The following is a 24,047-nucleotide window of genomic DNA, read 5'->3' as shown; positions in this document are numbered from 1 at the left end:
CATACAAACCTATAAAGTCTATGCTCTTTCCTGTCTTATGATTTGTACAGTAGCTGCCTAAGATTTTTCCTGTAAAAGAAATGCAGTTTTGAGTTATCCAGGCTGGTTTATTCCAAATACTTTATTCAGGACTTGCAAGGGAATAATTCAGGAAAAACTTTAGAGCAACAAAAAGCTCACTTGTGCTGTAACCTGCAACTACTACTGAACACTTACTGAGATATAGGGGAGACTACAAAGGCCCACAAGTAGCAATACCCCCCTTAGATCATTGTTTCAGTTTCAGCTGCTGAGATGAACAAGACAGCTGTCACTCAAAGAGCCATCAAAAGCCAGAGACTTTGGGATTTTCCAGCTCTAGCCTTCCCCTGACAATCAGATTCCTATGCAAAAGTCACATGGGATCACAGACTGGATTTCCCTGTCCTCAGGGAGGAACGCTCTGTTCCCATAAGGGACAGGCTTGTCGCTGCTACAATTAGGGACTGCACTCTAGGGAGTCAGAGAACAAGAAGCGTTACACCATGCCAGGTTGCCTGTCTAACCCAAGAACTGCATGATTCCTTGAGTGAGGAAAGTGTGTGCCTGGCTGCAAATTTCAGTGTTTTAGAATCATAGGAAGGGTCCTTAAAGATCATATAGTTCCAACCCCCTGCCATGGGCAGAGATGCATTTTACAAGTAGACGTGGCTGCTGGGAAATTCCTCTTCAAAATCTATTTTTCTTGTCTGTCCCCATGAGGCCACCTGAGAAGTTTGGAAAGTTTGGGTTACTCACCAGGAGGAGGGATGCTGTGAGAGTGTAAAGACATGTGAGAGACCCAGAGCCTGGGGCTGAGGCTCTGTGGTGAGGCTGTGCAGCCCCATGACCTCAAGCACTGGAAGAGGAGAAAAAATGGCCATGCCCCACTCAGTTCTCACAGGCTTTAAGAGACAGATCCAGAAGATGGACCCCACTCACAAGACACTACTGTCTACAAAAGGAGTGGTGGGGTTTCAAACAACAATATTTGAAATGTTTTGTGTAGCAGCCCTGCCCAACAGACCCCTACAAGGATATTTCTCACTTTATAAATTTCATTTTTATGCTTTTTCATTTTTAATGTAAATAAATGTGAATTGTACATCAGCATGAGACCAAAGCAGTTTTAAAACATAACATGATGGTCAATTCAGAATTTAGACCACCCTGATCCACACCTTTCACATTGATAGAGTTGTTTGACTTCCACAATATCCTACCAGTACATTTTAGTAGGATGAAATCTAGTCTTGAATTACAAAATTTATAACCACAACTACTTCATTATTTTTAATTTTAAAATCTAAATATGTTAAAAGTTACAGGGGGGAAAAACCCCTCAAAAATAATAATCTTTGCAAAAGAAAACTCATTAAGAAAACTATTTTGGTTTGGTCAGATTTGGGGGCTTTTTTTACCTGTATAAAAATCCTATATTCAAGACAAATCCTATATTCAAGACAAAGAAACCACTCCAACTGGAACTGGTTAAAAGTCAAGGTTCCAGAGAAATAACTCCATTTTCCTGCTGCTTCAGCAAACCTCCACTTGTTTTAACCTGTTTTGAGTAATCTCTTTGTACTAATCCACTGGAAAAAAAAATAAAAAAGGAGGAAAAAGGTCCAACAGTGATTCCCTTTGAGCACTAATTAGGAACAACATGTTTTACTATGAGCAGAGAAATTGCTGTAGAAAACTGTCCAAGACACAAAGAACAGTTTTAAAGTGAAACCCATTGATTTTATCTTTAATGATTACTTTAAAATTTTTCTTAAAATATGGCATATGTCATTGTGCTGTTTCATTTTGATTTCTGATTTATTTTTCCTTTTATTTCTTCATCTGAAGTTTGAATAGCTACAGGAAGCAGACTAGCATTAAGAGAAAAAGCCTGCCATGGAAAGCTACAGCCATTAAAATATAATTACTTCAAATAATAAAGGATTTAATAATTAATATAGAGCAGTTATATAATACACCTGACAGACAGCTCTGGAAAAAAGTTTTGTGGCAAAGCTCAACCAGAATACAAAAGCATTTATGCATAAGAGTAGCATTGCATTTGTGTGTAACATTAAATACACTTCTCTAAGAGTTTCCAGAATTAAAACTGATACTTCAGGTACTGAGAGAAAACAGTTTGACAAAACACTCCTAGTTTCAGAGAATCTATTCTTCTTAGAAAATTGATAGCATACAGCAACATTGTCTTGTTAGGATAGGATTTATGCCTGTAGGAGTGAAATACAATATGAGGCAAAAATCCTTGCAAAGCTGATTAAAACTAGAAAAGCAGAAGTATGCATTTTTTCTCATGTATGAATATTGCAGTATGAGACTGAAGAATGGTAGAAATTTTTTTAATTATTTGGGCATAAAATATTATATTAAATAACCCCCACATGATGCACAAAACTTTGGAAAACTACTGTATAAAATGGATGCAATTGGTTTTTCATTACAAGTGGGATCAAAAGTCAAAACATTGCAGTGCTTTAAATGAGAGGAATAAGTGTCTAACTGTTCTAACATAATTTTTTGCCTTTTGCCTAAGACAATGTTAAAATTATAGGTGAAGAAAGCTGAAGCTAGTTTGGAGTATGAGAGGAAGCAGAATTTTAGAAGAAGGTAAGGCTAAAACCAGTTTAAAAATATTTTTAAAAGCTTTTCCTTGAAACTGATGGCAAAATCTTAATGTAAATTACAAAAGTCAGTTGTCCCATTAACTTTATTTCTGACAAGTCAAAACCACAGTGATTAAAGTATGAGAAGGGGTTTTAAATCTTACCTGGAGTGAGTACACAGTGCATATGCATCTGAGTAACTGCTACCAGTCCCTTGATATTTACAGCATTTGATGGAAATTTAAATCATAGAATACATCCAGAAGACAAAAAAAAAAATAAAAAAATACTGGGACAGAATGATAATCTGTTGATAATCTATCATGTGTTTTATATAGTTACATACTTGATCATAAATCTTTAACTATCCAAATTTTAAGAATCTCAGTAAAAAACTGTATTTAAAAAGTACTTAGGCACAAGTTTTGTCTCTTTGCTGTCTTACAAACAATTCTTTCTTCTGCAATAGCATGTACAGATTCAGGGGAGCTATCAATGCAAGTCAAGTGCTGTTACTTCTTCAGTAAAAGATGTGAAAATGTTCTCTTGCTTCCCTGTGTTTTGGGTAGGGACAGAAAAAATCTGTCACAAATCTCTTGTAGATTTAATTAACTTTGATTTAAACAAGAACCATGGGATGTAGGATAATAAAGGTCAAAACTCATGAGTAAGCAGTAGCCACGAACATATGAAACACATCTGAGATGAGAAATCACACCTCTCGCGTGAGAGCAGCCCCTGTATCTTCACCTGTGTATTTGGAAATCACCCTCAAATTACAGCTACAACCTTTTCCTTATTCCTGAAGCCCTCCTCACCTCAATGCTCTTACCATCTGGCTTTCTAGAAGGAACAGAGATGTCCTGACCATGGTCCTGGTAGAACCACTACCAGGAAAAAGAAGAGACAGCAGAGGGCCCGGATTTATGGCTCATATTACAGAGCTTTAGTTAATGTTTGCCTTGGGTTTAAGCCCACCCTGCTGAAATCACTTTTTCACTTAACCAGATCATGTTACTCCTCACTGTAGCAGTACCACGAGTGAACATGGGGGAAAACACAGCTGCTGAACAGAACAGTGCTTCTGTTGCATCTTCCACTGCACTGGTCTTGCTGCACAAGGAATCACTGGCTCCTTTTCAACCACACCATTGATGGGGAGAGCACTGCTGTTTGGCAGCACCTCTGTTTTCCATGTACAGCACCAACTTGCTTTGCCTTTGCTCTGCTGAATTATAGCTGGCACGCTCCAGTGGATATATTTCTGGAAATGGAAGTTTCTTAGTTAAAGGGAAGATATTCTATAACTCATGTATCCTATTCATGGACTGCTTCTGCAGGTGCTTTTCAACTCTGAGCTGTGAAGGACTGGATTAATACAATTCATAGGGAAAACAATTCCCACTTCTGCAACTGGTACTGAGGCCATGACAACCTACTGCATCACTTAAGTTGTTTCATCCCTGTGCAGAATGTCCCCATTCTTGCAGATTTTGAAGATGCTGTTTTATTTAAAGGTAGCATGTCATGGGTTTTCTGGTATTTCTTGTGTGTGTATGTGGGAGGCACAGTGAAGCTACCATGAAAACTCCATGGATCCTTCTGGACTAGCCATTGAATGACAGTCCTTTCCTGCTCATGTTCCTACCCTGAAAATACTGAATCCTTTCACAGCTTTGACATGTGCCATACCAAAAATACTTTGCAAGACCAGGAGAATTGACAGAAGAGACCAGAGAGAGACCAGAGAGCAGGCTGACACAGGCACAGCTGTAGGACACACAGCTCTGTGGCCAGGTCAGGCGACCATGCTGAGCTTGGTGAAGAGAAGCAAAGGTGATGGGAGGCACAGAGAAATGCTGGGAGGACACAGACACAGCCTCTGCTTCATTGGCAAAGGTTACAGCACACAGTGCTGGAGAGACGGGAGCCCTGAGAGACAGCCATGTTTATCCTTACTGCTTGCATACCTCCAAAAGAAATATCACACACAGACCTTTTTAACTATTGTTATGTCCCCAATGTCATATCTAAGTTTCTTAAAACAAAAAAACTACCTTACTATTTACCGTTTACCAAAACAACCATGCTCTACCATTCTGAAGTTTTTCAGAAGAGGTCCAAAGAGAGAGTTACAGGTATCATTCAGCCAGATCCAGTTCAAAGGTGGCAATTCATCAACAGAACAGCAATAACTACTCAGATTGAGACTTTTGTTTGTAAAACTGTTCTTCTGTGTTTCCTGATTTTGCATATGAAAATGAAGTAATGAACAAACAGAAAATATACACTGATACTGGATCTTTGATAACTTTCTTTTTAAACTTGGGACATGATTTTCTCAGACATACTGCTTTAATTTCCTTCAGTGGGTCTTTCCATACCTTAGGAGATTTTTACAGAGCATGCTGTAAAACTTCTGTGGATGAAACATAATTGCATTCAATTGAAAACAAATGGTAAATCTATCATGATCTAGCTTGTACATTGTCTGTTTCCTTCAATAGCTGATATTGGTTTTGTGAAAACCCACTCACTGACTTTAGTAAGAGAAATTGGGTAAATCTGTTTTGAAGAGGTCCAATTTCCTGCTCCTCTTTTCTTAATAAAAACCTTCTTCACACCCCATACAAACCTTTTGTTGAGCTTAAACATAAAATTACCTGCTCTCTGATACCTAGTAATATACTTCTAAATCATCTAATTCCCATCCATTTGAAAATAAAAACTATTCTATACCTTGACCTAGCCTAGAGTGTAATTTAACAATCAAGAAAGCACTATACACATAATTTGAAGTGGTGAAAAACCATCTGAATTTCTCTGCTTACATGAGACATTTTCTTAGAGGAACTGTGTATGACTAATTTAGTTCTACATCAGAAGGAAAACAGGCCTATTGAAAATAAAGTTGAACAGAATTATTACAATGAATTTGTGTAAGAGCATGCCAGATAAGATGATCTTTTTCTAAAATTATATTACTACAGCTTTTATAACAATCATAAATAAAAGAATGTTTTAAAGCCAGTTTTAAAAGAACTGTCTCCAAATTAAATATTATTTTTGTCAGTATTTAATTTTTGGTGGAAACAAATAATGAATTAATTAAATCAACGTATAGGTTCAAATACTGCATAAATTATTTTTTCTTACTACAAATAAATTTATCTTGCAATTTCATTTGATTGCCAAGCAAAACCAACAAATGCAAAATATAACATCTGAAGTATTTAATCTCTTTCCCAGATGTTAAACACAATTACTACATATAGCAAAATTCAGTAAATGTTACTAAATATTTTTTTAAAGAAAAATTTAAAATTATGTACTTATAGTAAAACAACATTTGGTTTTTTCTGCTTGGTTGGTTGGTTTGTTTCTCTAGAGATGTGGTTGTTAAAATATTCTGTGTTGGTAACAAATGCATTAAAAGGGAGGGACACAGGAATCTCTGCTGAGGTGACTAGATACCCAACTGGCTTTCTGCACGGAACAGGCACAAGGGGACACAGCCACAGCAATTAGTGAGGTGCCTCAGGGAGCCCACAAAGTGCCCAAAACCCAGGTATGGCACTAACAATTTCTGTGCTTGTAAAATTCACTCCAAACTGAACCCATCAGCCTGCGGTGACACATCTCACAAGACTGCTGAAGACATAAGGCACCACACACAAGAAAGTCGCAGTAATCACAGGCTGCTGGGTCGCCAACTCAGCTACCTTGGTTCAGCCATCATAAATACACAAATTATCAGACCAACATATATTTTAAAAACTAATTTTTTCAATTTTTGGAAGCAAATTGTTATTCCCAACTGGCCTTAAAGTCAGCCTAACAGGTGAAAAATGTGGATGAATATTTCCATTCACAATTCACCATACAGAGGATAAGAGGTGCAGTGGAGCTTGGTGTTGAAAACCTCACTGAGAGCTTCCTGGTTTCTGAATGAGGTACTGCTGGCCATTCTCCACGATCTGCAGGTACAAGAAAATTTTATGCACCAAGGCAGTGTAAGTTAGGATGGTGAAGTCTCCTTTTTTTCCCTCGTCCTATTACAATAAGTCCTTAATGGCAATATACCTACCAATTCTAGGAACTGAGGAACTAGTCATCAGATTTGCTGTGCTGCCCAAATTACTGTGCTGGGGAGGAATCTAAAATTAATTTAATCTCAATTTGCATTATTAAAAAATGCAGTTTGGGCTTTTTCAGCTTTCTTAGCAAGGATTCTCATATTTTCAGAATTAGTTTTGTTTGATTTATTCTTCAGCAGCACCAAATTATTTTTGTGAGATCTAAAGCAAATAAAAAATAAGTGTCTGAACTTGTTTATTTAAACACTATTATAGAGAAAATGATTGACGATTTTAAACCTATAGAAGAAGCAACTGGGTAGTGCTCCATTTAACTTATTTCCAAAGTTAATTCCTCCTTTCTAGACCCACTACACTATTTATTAGTTAGAAGGTAATTTGGTGGGATTCCTCTGCCCAAATTTCAATGGGTATGGTGTATATCACAGCTACCTTGTCTGGGGTCTCTGTCAAAAATCTGAGGAAGACAGGCACTTATAGAGTATGATGTGCTTGATTTCCTATAGACTCATACCAAAGGATAACATTTAGTTTCATTCTGGAATTGTCTGCATCTTTCTTTAAAATGCAATGTTGTTCAGGACAACTTACCCAGATGCAAATATCTGGGTAAATTGTTTGAATTTTCATGGATATCACATGCAACACAGGTTTCATCTCCTGAGATGACCTCCTTACAAAAAAAGGGTGAAGGAAAACAAACACAGAACTAATAAGTTATTCCCTTCTTACACAATGATTTATTGCACGTAGCAGCATAGCTTTGAAGAGAGTTGAAGGACAAATGTTTGAAAGAAAGGTTTTCATAGAGTCCACTAAAGAAAACAATACCTTCTCACAAAAAATAATCCTGCTGTCACTTACACCTGTACAAATAGAGTGCAGCACACAGACAACAAACACTGAGATCAGCCAGAGATGACTCCTGTTGCATTGATATATTTGGGCTTAAGATTTTTCTTGGCATTTCCTACCATTAAACCAATTTAAGCTAATTATTTACCTTTTCCTGTTAATAAAATAATTCAAAGGTCTATGACTGTTCAAATATAAGTTAAGGAATTTCCATTACTATTTCCACTTGTGTTAGCCAGGAGATTCAATGACCTAGGCACTAAGGTCAAAACCAAATATGGGCATAATTAACAGTGCAGATATGTTCTAGATCTGACCCAATACTTTTGTGACAAGAAAGAGGAATTTCTGCTAGCTCCACTCAGCATCCTAGATCAGTAACAGGAACATTCCTCTGAGATTCATCAAATAATGGTTTAAGTTCCCTCTCAGAAAAATCTGGATGAGGGATCCAAAATCAGTTCTCCCTCTGTTTAGATTAATGCCCCAGCTTCTGGACTGTCATTTTGCTCTTTCTTTGTGGTAAATTAATATTTAGTTATTTATGCATAGCAAAAAAGAATAAGCATGAAAGTCTTAGAAATTCACCTCAGATATATCTCAGGAGCAGTTCAGTAACTTCAGAATAAAGGAGGTTTTGATGCAAATTCTTTTTCTACAGTGAGCGGAGGTTGGAACTACATCTGAATTATGCACTTTTTATGTAGGTGGTCTATCTGCTGTGTGTGGGGACATCCTGAGCAGTGCTGCATTTTGTCAGAAAACAATTTGTCCTGAGATATTAGGGCTGAAATGTAGTTTAGATGTGCCACATTTTAGTGCAAGTCTGGAGCAGATAAATGCTGGTGTAAATATGGGCATGCAGGGAAAAAAAGATCAAGCAAACATCTGAGGAACAGCTTGTGGATCTACATTTTTACCATTTAATTGGTAAACTAACTAAAATATTCAGTTATCAAATAAAACAGATATATTAATGAAATTTGGAAGTTCATTTTCCTGGCAAGCAGAGTCAATATGTACACTTGTCAAAACCAAAAAAAACCTTAAAACCAATCCATGAAAATCCCCATTCAAAATGACACACAATTAACCGTATAGACACTTTAGCAAGAAATAAATTCTATGTAGACCTTTTTCACTTGTAGTCCTAGAAGAAGGCACTGCAGCAGGCCATCACACACCTGGTATAACTTCATTTCTTGAAGGAAATAAAGTTTTGTATTTCATATGGCTCAAGAAAATAATTTCTATATTTTGGGTACTTAACATTGCTTCAGATTATATAAGATCAAAGTAGGCTGGGGATCAATACCTTAAAAATTTAAAAGCTGCTACAGTCACAGACGAATATTTAATCCCTGTGCAAAACAATGTCTCTTGTGCTGTCTGTTGCATTACAGGTTTGACTGTGTGAGATGCTGAAGGCTGAATGCCCATCAATTTAATAATTCAGGATGGATTCAGAACTTTGTTGTATCAGTCTCAGAGTTTATTGTTACCACTACAGTGTCTTCATAAAGCACTGTTTAATTACAGCACATACACAGCAGTAATTCATCATACCATAAGCTACTGCTGATTAAAAGCTGTAAGCTGGTTTTAAAACCTTGTGCACTCATTATAATCAACAGTAGGGAATGATTCCTAAAGGCCTGACCCATTTCCAATGGGATTTGACCCAATTCAGTGTGATGCAGCTTCATTTATATTTCATCTGTTCTTTGGGTTTTATCCATCTAACAGATCAGCTATTGATTTTCATGTAACAGCACAATTTATAGATCCATTGCAGATCAAAAAGAGAAACAGCTATTCAGTTTTGCTTGTCCTTGGTTATTCCATTGTGATTAATTATCCACCATCATCTAGCTAGCTTGTTTTGAAAAATGAAATGTGTATGGCATAACTGTCCTGGCAGTTTCTTCTCTATGACCATTACATAGAGTTACCTGATGATCTGGCCAACATGTAATCTGAATAGTCCCCTAAGTCCAATAGTCCCCTAAATCCTTCTTTACCCTCATAATTATGGATCACAGACAAAAATCCCATCATTGAGAATGGCTATTACATTGTAGTATAGGATGGAAACCTGTCACGTGTACAAGCTAAGAACCTCTCCTCCAGCTTCAGACCTTTACAAGGCACCCACATCTTTTAGTTTGGGAAATCTGTGGCAATTTCTTGAACAGCAATTAACAAATCTCATATGAGGACAATTCCCAGAAAACTCATACTATCTCAGAAAAGGGAATACACAGGAGGATATTCTAGTCAAAGCACAAAGGAATTTACCACTATTCCAGGGACTGATTACTACCAGCCTTCTATAAGGAATAGAAAATACACACATGGTGGTACTATAAATATACAAAGAGGACATCATATGATGCTAATGTCAAATCTGAGATAACAGTATATGCATATCACTATTTTTTATATACAATTCAGCCAATTGTAAAATTCCTAGCATTTTTACCACAGCAAGAATTAAACCTAGATTTCAAGGTCTAGTTTTTTAACAGTTCTCTGTTCTGCATGGATATCAACAAAAATGAATAAAAAAGATTGACAAAGGGAAAATTCTGAGAACTCTGAAGACTGTATTTCCTCTCTGTGCATCTTGGGCAGCTTTCCCATTTCTGTTTTAGTCAAAAAACTATTTGGAATGCTAAGTGGCAAACAGTTTTACTGAACTAGAGTAACATTATGAAATATTTCAACTCTGTGTTTCCATCCCCATCCTGAGCAATGTAAAACAGGGACAGAATTTCACTTTCTTAATGCAAAGTGACTAAAAGCCACCCCATGACGTAATATCTCATCCAGTTAAAATCAGGTCTGCCAGCACAGACTATTCCAGTTTTCTTTATCTGGACCTTGAATTGAGTTTACCTCAGCTGCATGTAACTTTCTCATTGTGAGAGATTTTCAACATTAGTAATTTTATACTTTAGAATGGAGGGAAAAACTATTTGTGAGTTTTTACTTTTGTTTTTGTCCTGTACTTTCAAATAATAATTTGAGTACTTGGTTTATGACATGCAAATGGAACATTTCACTCCCTTACTCCTGTCTCTCCACTTTTTGCTTGTTTTTAATAACAGTTGCAATGCCAAGATTAAAGGAAAGCAAACAAGAGGAATATATGTAGTCTTAAATAAAGTATAAATATTTCATCCTAAATTTATCCAAAATGATGAGAATATGAATGTCAGCTGGAATGAGGGCCTCTTGAATGAATGTAAATTACAGATAGTCATGAGATCAATTAATTCTATTGTAATGAAGACTTCTGATGAGCACTTTTACACCTGTTCTTTTAGTCTATTTATTAGTGAGCCAGTGAAAGTGCAAAGCAACAGATGCTGCAGAGGCTTAGAAATAATCTCTTGTCTCCATTCTCTGCATCTGCAGCTTGCAGTTTTCTGAACTTCAGGAGAAGCACTGCCACACCTGAGGTTCCAACATGCATAATTTATGCATGTCCAGAGTCCACAGCTGGCATCTGCCCAAAGGCTTGAGTGCACCTTGCCCCCATTACCCATGCCTGGCCATGGCTGTGCTGTTTGAGGCAAGAAGGTTGCTTGAAATGACAAAAATCACAGAATCAGTTAGGTTGGAAAAGATCTCCAAGATCATGGAGTTCAACTTTTGAATGATCTCTGCCTTGTCAACTTGACCCTGGCATCAATTGCCAGGTCCAGTCATTTCTTGAATTCCTCAAATCTGTCATGAAAGAGGCAGTACACATTTCTGTAGGATCTGCTGCCCAGCACCAGGAGGTATGTAGGCAGACTGTGAAGGCCCAAAGCTACTCTCCCAGTACATCTGTCCATGGTCCTGTGGGATAGGAAGCCCTGCCAGGGATGCTAGTTGGACAGCTTTGCATGGGCACGTCTTTAGGCAGCAAAAAGAGCCTTTCCTTCCAAGCACTCTGCCCATGCAAGAGCAGCCAAGGTTTTGCTAAATGGAAGAGCTCCAGGCCAATTAATGTGAATAAATTGAACCTGACAGATCATTTAAGATAAACTTTTATTCCTTTTAGGATCTAATGCTAAGTAAATCTCTACGTTAAATTTCACAAGGCAGAGCTGAGGAACTTTGCAATGCTCCTACCTAGATTGTTACTCTATTATTCAGTAAAAGAGCACAAAACCCACTATCATTATTCTGGCCAGATCTCCTTTGCCAGTCACAACAGATGTCTAAGGGAGGAAGAGCTTGGAAATATGTCTACATGCTCAAATCTCCAGTTATGAAGCCAAGGGAGATGCATTTTTCTGGCTACTACATCTTAAAAAAGCTGGGTTTCAGCTTTGCTCCATTTGGGATGGGGCATGTCTAGGTTGACTTGGCTGCCAGCAATCTTTACAGAATCACAGGATATCCTGAGTTGGAAGGGACTCACATGGATCACTGAGTCCAGCTCTTAAGTGAATGGCCCATGTGGGGATCGAACCCACGTCCTTGGCATTAATAACACCATGCTCTGACCAACTGAGCTAATCCTTGGGAAAATCTACTTTGGGTGGCATTTTCAAAATTCTTGAGTGACTTAGAAATGAAAAAGCATAACTCAGTTGTCTTTCCCCCAAACATTTTATCTTTTATATTCCTTTCATTTAGCCAGCCACTTCCATACAAATAGATAGATCATAGAGAGCTAAAAAAGTAATCTGAATTTTCATTTAAAAAGATAATGGAAATATGTATTAACAAGGGAAACAGAAGCAGAATTCCAACTCAAGACCAGACAAGGGATGAAATATTTAGCTTACACAATGGTCCATGGCATCAGTAGGGCATTCTATATCCAAAGGATACCTATCTACATTTTTATGGCTTGCGAGCCCATGGTCTTTTCCACAACTAATGTTTCTGTAAACCCCACTTTCTCCACAGTCCACAACTGGAGTTATGTGCACCACTGATTTTATCTAGCACAGTAAATCAGATGGACTAAAGCTACCTGAGTCTTTCAGGGATTAAAGTAGTTCTAAAGTGCTGAAAAATGAACCTGTAACACACAGGCAATAATCTAGCATTTGGCTACAGGTTATCACTTAGGTTGTCAGCTGAATTTATCAAACCTGGATATGAGCAGTTAAAAAGCTTTTGATGATTTATAGCATCTGTACACAACCGCAGTCTTAAATCTACTTAACATTTTCAGGATGTGAAATACCAGAAATTGGGGTTTTTTTAAATTCTATTATCTTCTCTGAATTCAACAAGGCCTTTGTGCATTTACTGACCTTTGGGATTCACACTTCAGAGACTTTTCAAAGTCTTTTCCTCTGGAGAGGAGAAGCACAGACTAAATATATGAATAAGTCCCTCATTTTACCAGGCTGTCTGCCATTTACTAACACAGCACAACGCAACATTTGCCTGCTGTCACATCAGACTGCCACAGCCATGCTCCAAATGTCACATTAGCAGAGGCAGGTTAAAATCACTTTGCGTTACAACACTTTCTGCAATGACCTTTTGAAGGCCCAGAATGAGAAGAAAGCTTAACTCCCCTTGCTCTGTACAGGGAGCCTCCCTTATTTTTCTCCTAAATGTGAGAAACACCTTTCACTTTCAAAGGGGAGTTGTCAGCTTTTATGAACATGCGACATTCCTGCAATCCACCAAGCTCTCCGTGGCTCCATCCTATAGCCTGTGAGGTACAAACAGCATTCTAAAACAGTAAAATTGGTTACCTGAGGATTAGGGTCTCTGTGTATGTCAGACACCTTTTTCTTGAGGAGCACAGGGATCTGCTTCCCCTGATGTACTCAACTTTCCATTTTGACACAGGTCAGGGCACTATGCAGGGCAATTTGCCTTACCAGGCCTACACATAATTCGACTTTTAAAATGGCCTGAGCACGGCACCTGTATTACTAATTTGGATCCTATATCACACTTTTAATAGAAACAAGCATCCATCATGACTATATTATAGATGGGAATATAGGTTTCCCAGGGAAGAGCTATCCAGCCTACTCAGTGCAAAAGAACTGGAACAGACTGGAGTGAACTGCCTTGGGAGATGGAGGAGTCACCCACCATCCCTGGAAGTGTTCAAGAAATGACCGGACCTATCACTTAGTGACAGGGTCTATTTTGCAAGGTGGTGATCAGTCAAAGGCTGGGCTTGAGGATCGTGGGACTCTTCTCCAACCTCAAAGGTTCCATGAGTTTAGGGGATACACTTTCATTGAGGTATTGCTCCTTTCCTCATCCTCCAATCTAGTCTTTATTGGTAAATCCCAGATTATTTGCAGCAGCCAAGCCACTGACAGGGAGACTGTTCCCATGCTTCCCATGTCATGTGGGGCTTCTGAGACCACCTAGTGAGTCCAGTCAAGGCCAAATCTGGTAAAATAAAAGTAAATTAATAATTATACACAAGGGATTAACTAGTAAAGACTGTACAGTCTATCAAGGTCAAGCATGGCCTGGATAGCTCTGAATTGGATATGCAAAAAGCAGCGCAAGGAGGAAAAATGTGTCCATGGCATAAAGGTTAAACAAAGAGGGGAGGAAAAAAGGGAGAACACAGCAAGCTATCAAACAGCTTCTTGTCAGTAGCTGGGGATCATATAAAATAGCACTTAGATTTATGTACAAATGACAGTTCCCTATATCTCTGTCTGACCCTGTTCCTTACACGAACAGTATTAATTCAAAACATTTTTCATCCTGACAGTAGTTTGAACTAAATCACTGCTAAATCATCTGTAGTGGAATCACTTTGTTGCAGGTAGATGTACTAGATCAATATAATGAAATAATTTGCTTATGAGGAATTCATCCCTTGTCCTCTATAATCACTTAAGGAAAAAATTATGCATGCTCCCCAGATGAAGATAACAAATACCAAGACCGGTGGAATTTCAAACAGACATTTTTCTCAACAGTCCGCACTCATGTTCTCCTTTTGGTTTCAATTTTTGAAATAGCAACTCAAGAGTAAAAAAAGTATGACCCAGTCCTTTCATTGCAAGGGGACATTAGGGGTCCATAGTAAGCTTTTAAAAAACATTTTGCCTAAGTCCAAAATGTATGGGATGTGGCTGTTGTGGGGCTTTTTGACTCCCAGACTCTATAACAGAAAACTGAAACTTTGAAAAATGAACTTTAAAATATGAGATTACGAAGGGTCTTCAGTGACTCTTGAAAAAGAGAAATGAAAAGATATTATTTGCTGAACTGGCATCTCTACTTAATTTCTTTCCAAAAGGAACCTGTTGGAGCAAATCATCAAAATACACTGAAAATAAACAGAGAGATGTTTATCACAGATGTGCAACAGATTCAATATCGTTATATTAAATAACATGATTCAAACCAGAAAATAGCACCTGTGCCATTGTGAAATACTACCAAAATTCAGACATTTAGACAAAATTCTAAAGATTTCTCACAAATCTATTAATTACATGTGCTCATTTTCTATTACATGTTGACAGGATCGGAATCCTTTAATTTCTGAACCAGGGTCCAGTGATGATATATCGAAATAGATTATTTTTTCAAAAACTAAAATGTCAGCTTAGAGAAATGATCTTCTATGATTTGAAATTAGATAAACATTTGTAATGGCAGAAAAAAGAAAACTATTATTAGGATGAAAAAAGGAGACTAGTAAATTTGAAAGGCAATTTAGCCTTTCTGTACCCTTAATAAGGAGCTAATAACCTGGACTTAAACTGCTTCTATGCTCTCAAAGTTTTAGTACAAATGCCTATATGAATTCTGCAGCATGCAAATCACAACTTCCTTTGGTCACCTACACAGTGAATAAATCAATCATCACTCTTTTTAAAAAAATATTCCATTTTCATCTCCCCTATCTGTAATAGATCAGAGTTGTTTTCTCATAACACCGTGATGATATTGTCTACCATCCCTGAAGTAGTTCTGTGAAGGAAATTTTTGTCAAATATACTTTTTTATATTATTCCACAGATTCAGAGATATTTTAGACTTTACATGATTGTCTTCCTATCTGTAGCCTACAACTGTACAAACCTTAGCATGCTAGCTTGTTGTGGTACTCAACAATTCTCTGTTTTGTCTTTTCAAATGATAATGTCAAATAAAAAAATCTATGTCCTTTCAGTGACCTAGATGAACTTAATTTTCTTCTTTTCTATTCATTCAGAATTAAAGTTATTCTATTTCACAGTTCTGTATATCCTGAGGAAATATTTGAACTACATGTTAAGGATGATGTCATTACAGTAGACTGAATTCTCTGTCAATTACACCAAATTAAATATTTTCCCAAAATAAACACCAGAATTTCATGGGTTTCTTCTAAGTCTTCTAACTCTTTTTATTCCCTTACATTTTTTAAAATCTTTCTATGTCTTACAAATTCTTCCAAAAAAAGTGTATCTCTGAGATATCAAGGAGAGAGATGTGCCAGCACACAGCTCTGCAGAGAACAGCAGCTCATGGTGGCCCCATAGCCCTCAAGAAAACATCTGTCTCTCTTCAAAAGATAGGGAGGACTGGGTGGTGACAGGGAGGAACAGCACTGTCCATCACTTGAAATGGAATAGCTGAACAAGTTAACTCTAGTAGAAGTAGGATTCTGAATGCTAATTGAAAAAAAAAAAGTTTAAATTACAGTGAAAGTCAGAGAGCTCTGAAGGAAACATCTAGCAATTCTTTCAGGTTTTTCTTAGACATTATTTCTTTAGGGGGGTACTAATTTCTGTTGACTTTTTGGAGCTGGATACTTCAGTCTCTGGTAAAAATTAATTCTTGTAAAATTATCTTCCATTGCTTTTCAACATTTTTTTCTTTGCTGTTGCATTTGAAAGTTGCATTTTTTCTCAGTAATTAAGACATCTCCTAGAACATTTTTTGCACAACATAGTGACAGACACTTGATCTTGCGAAACACTTTGCCTCAGAGTACATTGAATGAACTGAAGTGGAATCCTATGAAGATGACAGCTTCTTCTATAGTGCGTGTGCTTGTCCCAGTAATAATTATTTGCACATTGCAAACCCCCTCTCAAGGGATGAACCTCTCTGTACAGCACAGGCACAGAACCATAGTGATAAACAGGTCCTCACACATGCCTGGGGGAAACAATGAATGCAACTCTTCCCAGCAACCCATCACGCTCACTGCAGCTTTGGGTGGCACAGAAGCACCCTGCTAGCCTGAAATTAGTTGGCTTGAATGCTGATAGCTGCAAAGCTGTGGCCTCCCATAGCTGTTCTCCCAATGGAAAGGTCACCTACCAAACCACTGATCTTGCCCCTGGGCAGATTTCCAGCTTCCAGTCTGCTCCATGTTATTGTTGCTACACAGCTTGCCGCACCGCAGTTGGCCTGTTTAAAGCTAGCTCAGGTAAAACAAAACAAAACAAAACAAAACAAAACAAAACAAAACAAAACAAAACAAAACAAAACAAAACAAAACAATAGGGGCTGCCATGACGACCAGCAGCTGCACATCAGTGTCCCCCTCCAGCGTGTCCTCCCTGGCCTCGCAGTTTATATCCACATAATACAGCTTGCTCAAAATGAGGAGACTCAAGCAACTCCCCACACTTAACTGCATTAATCTGTCTTTGTAAATAATTCCCTAAGACCCCAAAGAATTTCTACAGCCCTTATCTGTCTGTCCTTTCTCCAGTTTGACATCACAAGTACACAACCTGGGTACCTGAATTTTCATACACTTTTCTGTGTTTATAAAAACAAACCAAATGAACACAAACCCCAACTCCTAATAAATAATGCCAACAGATTACAAGACAAGTAACTGGCACAGGGGGAAACATTGCTTCTGGTAGGTATGGAAGAGAACAATCACTGAACAGCAAATGTGTCCAAAAAATCTGACAATAAAAGGGGAAAACAGCTATAAACATACATTAAATATAATTTCCTGTATGGTTTCATCTGACAGAGGACTGTTATAAAGGTGAGTGAAATACTGATAATAAAATTACAGTGAAGTTCAGTGCTAGTGAGATACAGCATAACATACAAGAGAACATATCAAGTATACAAAATGAAGCTGTTGGTTCTAAGAAATTAAGAGCATCCAGAATGAGGCCATGGACTTACTGTGGATGATTCTTTGAAAACATCAGTGCTGTGCTCACCAATGGCCAAAGAGGCAAAAGGAGGATAAATGTGGCAAAACAGAATATTGTGAGAGAAGCTAAAATAATGCAAAAAGGTCATTCAGAAATATGAGTTATGGAGATGGGCATTTCAGAACTGTGTGTGGCTCTCATTAAACTCTCACAAAAAAAAAAAAAAAGAATATCAGGAAAGGTAGATGCTCATTAGAATTATAGAGCAACATTTACATGATGAAAAAACTAAATGGATGATAAAGACTTACATTTATAAAGACACTCATTGATAAGAGAGGTCTGTAAAATATGAACAATGTGTAAAAAGTAAGACACAATTATTCACTGCTTATCACACCACAAGAAGCAGGGTATGCTCAGTGAAATTCAAAGATTTAAAACAAATAGATGGAAGGGCTTTAATCATTACATGCATCATCATTTTGTGAACCTCATTGCCAGCAGATGTGTTGAAAGCCAAAAGTACAAATGGAGTCATGAAAGACAAATTGATAGACAATAAATCCACATTAAACCTTAAGGTCCAAAGACACCCTCCAGCTCAAACAGGCATGGAAACACTTGCCTTTTGGATCTCAGAGTGTAAATCATGCACCCATATAGATACCCATCCATAACATAGATTTATCATCTGCTTGGGAAATCCCAGCTTCAATTCACTTTTTGTCTGAGGAAAACTGTAGTTTTTACCTCTTTGTATTTATACATACATCTGGGTAATGATTTTCACTTTTTGTCCTGCTAAATCTTTGTAGAACATAGGAAAAATTAACCAGACTGATAGACCAGAAGACAAAGGGTAAGTGGCCCTGACACCTATTTGCAGTTTTGATGCTCACTTGGCTGAGGGATCAAAAGATTTATGTTCAAATAAATCTGATTTAAAGGAAAAAAAAGAGAACAACAAAACACAGAACTGATGCTGGAAGAGCAATTAAATGTTATGTTTCCTCCCCACAAATAACCTAATCACAATTCTAGAGTTCCATGCTTATCTTATGTCTCTTATTAGAAACACTAGAGAAAAGTACAACAAGTGGTGTTAATAGCATAACGTGGACAAATACATGTAAATAAAGTGTCAGGATGACATTATGGACACTGCAGAGGACCAACAGGTCCACAAGAAATACAGCTGGAGTTGAAGGGAACTCAAGATGTAGTAAAAGTGATCTGTCTGTCTCAAGGTACAACGAATACATCTACAGTATGTCAGGTGTTTGTTTAACTTGTTTTTCAAAACTTCCAAGGACAGCAATTTTATACATTTTCTAGAGTTTGCATCCTTTTCATTAAGAAGTTTTTCCTAACATTGGCTCAAATCTCCACTCCTATTCAAGTTTCTTAATTCTCAGCCAGACGATGAAGACAAGGTCAAGAAACTTTTATCAGTAGTTGTCATGCATTTTGATCATGTTCTCTAAGCAGCCCAGATATTTCATTTTTTTTTATTAAGGTATGTTCCTAGTCTTCTGTTTTCTCCGCACATTTTTCTTAAATAAGCACTGTACAGAGTAGTTAGCTATAGCCTTTTGGCACCAGGGAGATTAAAAGGATACTATTATGGATATATGCCAGTGCAGAAATTTTCTTTTTTACCTTTTCATGTTTTTGCTTATTCATGTTCATCCACCTATTGTAATCTTTAGTACTTTTTATGTATAACTATGGACTAGTGAATTGCTCTCCATTTTCTATTTGTCCAAAAGTTTGCTCCCAATGTAGCACCAGACATTTGACCTAAAAAATCAGCATTCTTTTTCTCTTGGTTACTTCTTCAAATTATTAATAGTTGTTTGAATCCTTGTCTAGTCCCCCTGTACTTGGTGAGTCTCCCAGAGACCACTGTACATTTTGATAATTATATATTCTAGTTAATCAGTAATGTCAATATTCAGTGACTCCAGATTCAAGGCACACCCTTTCAGAGTACTTTTTGGTATACTTCCCCAAATTGAAATGGGACTTTAAACCAGTTTTGTGGATACTTTTATATTCATTTATAAAATATAAATGAATATTTATATTCATATATTCACAGGCTAGTGGAAGGTGTCCCTGCCCATGGCATGGGGGTTGTAGCTAGATGATCTTTAAGGTTCCTTTCAACCAAAACCATTTTATGATTCTGTGAATTGATCACTGAGCTAAAAAAACCACTGGTCACTAAGGTATGGACAGTTGAAATAAAATTACACTACTCATATGGAGACAAAAATGGACTGGATATGGTACATCAAGAAGTCGACAAATTACACATTCATGTGATTACAGTCAAGACCTCCTGTTAGGATGTGTCAGAAGTAAGCTTTCTGACTTCTTCAGTAATTCCCTTTTTTTGCTTGAAAAATTATAGTTTTTTATGATATGGTGATCTTTTCCAGAAGGGTCCAGATCAGAATCCTCTGCCCAGGATAAACAGTTTAATTTATGTGTTTATTACTCATTACATGACACTAGAAATTATTTACACATCATTACTAAAAAATTGCTCAAACAACAGAATTCTGAAGTTCTTTATATACTTTTTTCCTAAATTAATACCTAGATATTTGAAGTTATTCCTTAATTTAAAAAATCTTGCTAATTATAAGGAAATTTTATTCTGACTTTCTAAGTTTTTTGCAGAAGCAGTGAAATATGAATCCACTGATTCTGGATATTTGACACCATGATTTACATATATACATATATTTATACGTATATATATGTATATATATATACACACACATATATATATACATCTGAGTTTTCAGAGTTCTTACTAAATATTTTCTATTCATTGGATTATATTCCTTCAACATTATCACAGAAAAAAAATCCACAGACTGGTTCTTTGGGTAATATTGTGGACAGATGATAAATATTAAAAAAATATATTCTAAGGCAATTAGTCTCAGTATTTATATGAGCCTTTGTGGAAGCAAGAACCAACAGTAGTTAAGAGTATGCCAGACTGTATTTTGAATAATAGAAGGAAACTTTTCCAGGGTTGGATTGCTGCCCCTAGAGAACAAGTTATGGATGAACTGAGGATGCAGGAAACAATCCTGGGTTCCTGCGTAGCTTCCTATTCACTGTAGAGTAGACATTTGTTTGTCCACTGCTTTTGATTAAGCTCAGAGAAGAATATCTGGGGTTTTCACTGAAGAAGTTCAGTAAGGGTTTTCCTGAGCAGACCAAAGGTTTTACACTTGACAAGTCCCGCTCTCCCTCTCACTTGGTGCGCAGATCAGCCTTCAACACTAACAAATGTCACACCACATTACCTGGCTAAATGAGTTGAAACACTTAAATTCTTCCCAGAAAGACACGGAAGGTGATCACCCACTTCCTTAAAGTTTTTTCCAATATGCAGTACCACAGACTTTCGTTCTTATCTACACAAAGCACAATTTCTGCACGTTTCATTTGTATTTAATTAAAATTCTTTTATTTTTCTTTTTAACCTATTCCAACACAGATGTCTCTTAGCTTTTGTTTAACGCCTGACAGAAATAGGAGTCTGACTGAAAGCAAGGTACCTTCTAAGGTTCCAGTCAGATTAAACAGAAAGGATCTGCCAAAGTGAAACATTCTGAAGGACAGGTATAGATCTGTTCTTGAAGCCTCCCATATCAGAGCAATCTACAATCTCAGCTTTGTTACTGCTCTCCTTTCTCCCTGATACACCCACAAAAGTTGTCAGGACTCTTTTCAGCTCTCACTAGACAAAAGATTTTGACTATCTACTTCAACTACCTGTCTGACTATGAGAAGAGTTCTTTAATTACATTCATGGAAAAATTGCCAATCATTGAGAAGGATGCAAACTTCAAACATCAATTGGATAACTCAGCTAAACAGTCTGCTCTTTATTTACCAGTAAGGTAGGAGGAGAAAATGCTATTGCATGTGCTTTGTATTCTCTGTTGCATACTAAATAATTCCTGGGAGGTATTCATGATCTGTACAGTAGCAAGCAGTTTGGTCACAGCTATCTCTGGCACCATCTGTTTGACCACTTGCAAAAGTAACAGACTGCACAGAAGCTCAAAAAGAGGCATGAGTAGCATGAGTTTGGGAATAACTGTATCTAGATCCAAAATTAAACCAGCTATTCAGAATTTCATCACACTGTGTCAGCTGTACTGCAGTTACCCCTTGAACCCTCACAGGCTGCTTTTCCCTTGGCTCTGGCAGATGTGCCTGTCTGCTTTTCCCATAGCCAAAATGTTTGCTGATGGTCACATTAAAACAAAAGTTTCTAGCAAAGAACAGAAAATTTAGCTCCTGAGACTGCTGATTTTTCTACCCAAGCAAATGAGGAACAGAGGTTTTGGCCATATTCTGATAAATGATTACCTATTTATCTGCTTTATTTTTCTGCATTGAATTATTTCAACTGGGACCTACTGACAACTTTCATTTAAATTGTTAAAGAAATTATAAAGCTGCATAGATTAAAAAATGTCTCTTCAAGCATGGAACACTAACACTGGATATTCCTAACTATTATGTTTGGATAATGAGCTACTAATACATTTAATATAAGCTATATTCATAATTACAACTAATCTTACAAAAGCATTTACAAGACATCTTTGATGAGGTCTTTTTTCATTGAAATCATCATGATTTGTATTGTTTTCTTACCAAAAAAACCTTTAACCACTGAGTTTTATATCTGTCTCATGCTTGATCACTCCTAATAGCTACAACTACAAAGGAAAACCCCATTTACCATTTTAAGCACTGGACTTAATTAACTTCTTTACATTATTAGGAACTTTCCCAATAGTCCAAGAATTATTAAATGTTAATGAGAATGTTTCAGAAAGTTTTCTAACCAATAAAGGATTCTTTTGAACAAATTAATAATGTCCACAATTATACCACAAGTATTGAATATAAAAGCTTAGGACAAAACTAATAGCAATTAAAGAAGAACAGAAAAATCCTTGATAATATTTGGACTATCATTTGTAGTTAAAAAAAAGGAAAGCTTTCATATGTGTTATACTGTTCCTTATTTAATTCTCTCATACATTTTTGCACATTCTCTTTATTTCCAAAATGGGTGAGAAACTAAACAAAACTTGAGACGAGCCTTATGATGTGATGACTGACTATTGCTTGCATGAGTAGAAATCCAGCCCTTCTCTGGCATTTCTCCACAGGATGCCTGATTTTTTTTTCCTGTAGGTTAATTGGAAACCTTTGTTTGATGATCAAAATATTGACTATGTACCTGAATCACTTCTGAAATAGTAATTTTGCAATTGCAAGGGATTTTAAATGGGTGACTGTCTCCTGTGTTTTTACTGATCTAACAAACAGCTGACAGTAAAACCATTGGTGTTAAATAGTATCTGATATGAAACTGAAAATATTGTAAAGAAACTCAGTTTGAATGTTGGAGATAAAAATCAACATAAAATCAGCTATCCTGGACGCCTTCTGGATTCATTCAGATTACATATATTGCACCTCCCCATGATCCCAAATCACATCCTTAACGTGCAGAGGGAACATGCCTCTCTTCCTCCTCGCTCAGGTGTTCTAGGAGGGTACACGTAGCTACCTTAGGCAAAACGCATTAGAGCTCCTCCAGACGTCTGAGGAATAAACACCTCTTATAAAAATTTTCTCATGATTCTTTCACGTGTCTGTAAACACTGCTATTATGGAAAATAAATGGGGGCAGGGCGGAGGAACAAGAGGAAGCAATCAATATTCATCATCAGGACTGAGCAAGAATTCCTAAATTACATTACCATGAGATGATGTCTGCAAAGTTTTGGTGGGTTGAAATGCTTCCGGGAGCATGAGTTAATAGCATCACTTACTGTTGTGAAGGCAAGAGCAATTCTGAAGATTGCTTCAGTAATTCAGAATGAGTAACAACAGAACCCCTCAAGTGCATTGCTGTTCATTAATAATAATGTCCATACAGCAGAAAATTTCTGTTTAAAGAATGAGCCTTTGTAACTTGGTCAGCAGGATTATGTTTAAAGCGCTCTCCTGAAAACAAAGGAGAGCAAGCTTCTCTCTCATGCATTGTATGAAAAGAATCTGCCAGCTTACGACTACCCTCACGAGACCATCCAAATGCAATCATCTCCTGTTTTATCTCAGCCTCAGCCTGGGAAAAAAACCACATGAATTGCATTCTATAAACTGCAGAAACAACTACAACATGAATCACCATTTCTGCTGAAACCTCTCCCAGCAAGCGCCTCGTCCTGGCTGCAAATGGCCCCTGACAAATCCCTACGGCTCCATTTGCGGTCTCTGCCGCTGAGACCATTCCCTGCAGGAGCAGCTCAGGCTGAGAGCAT

At 37.2% G+C, this 24,047-nt stretch overlaps 1 protein-coding gene and 1 non-coding gene across 2 annotated transcripts in view; both read right to left on the bottom strand.

Annotated features, from left to right (window-relative positions):
* GABBR2 (gamma-aminobutyric acid type B receptor subunit 2) overlaps positions 1 to 24,047 on the bottom strand; it is a 458,985-nt gene that overhangs the window by 171,111 nt on the left and 263,827 nt on the right. The window lies entirely within an intron of this gene.
* On the bottom strand, positions 12,042 to 12,112 carry TRNAN-AUU. Its single transcript has one exon. It is a non-coding gene; the product is annotated as a tRNA-Asn (tRNA).

This window comes from Passer montanus, unplaced genomic scaffold (genome assembly GCF_014805655.1).
Source record: "Passer montanus isolate IOZ18808 unplaced genomic scaffold, ASM1480565v1 scaffold24, whole genome shotgun sequence".
Taxonomy (NCBI): Eukaryota; Metazoa; Chordata; class Aves; order Passeriformes; family Passeridae; genus Passer; species Passer montanus.
The sequence above is the reverse complement of the archived record's forward strand: the minus strand, read 5'-3'. Positions and strand labels throughout refer to the sequence as shown.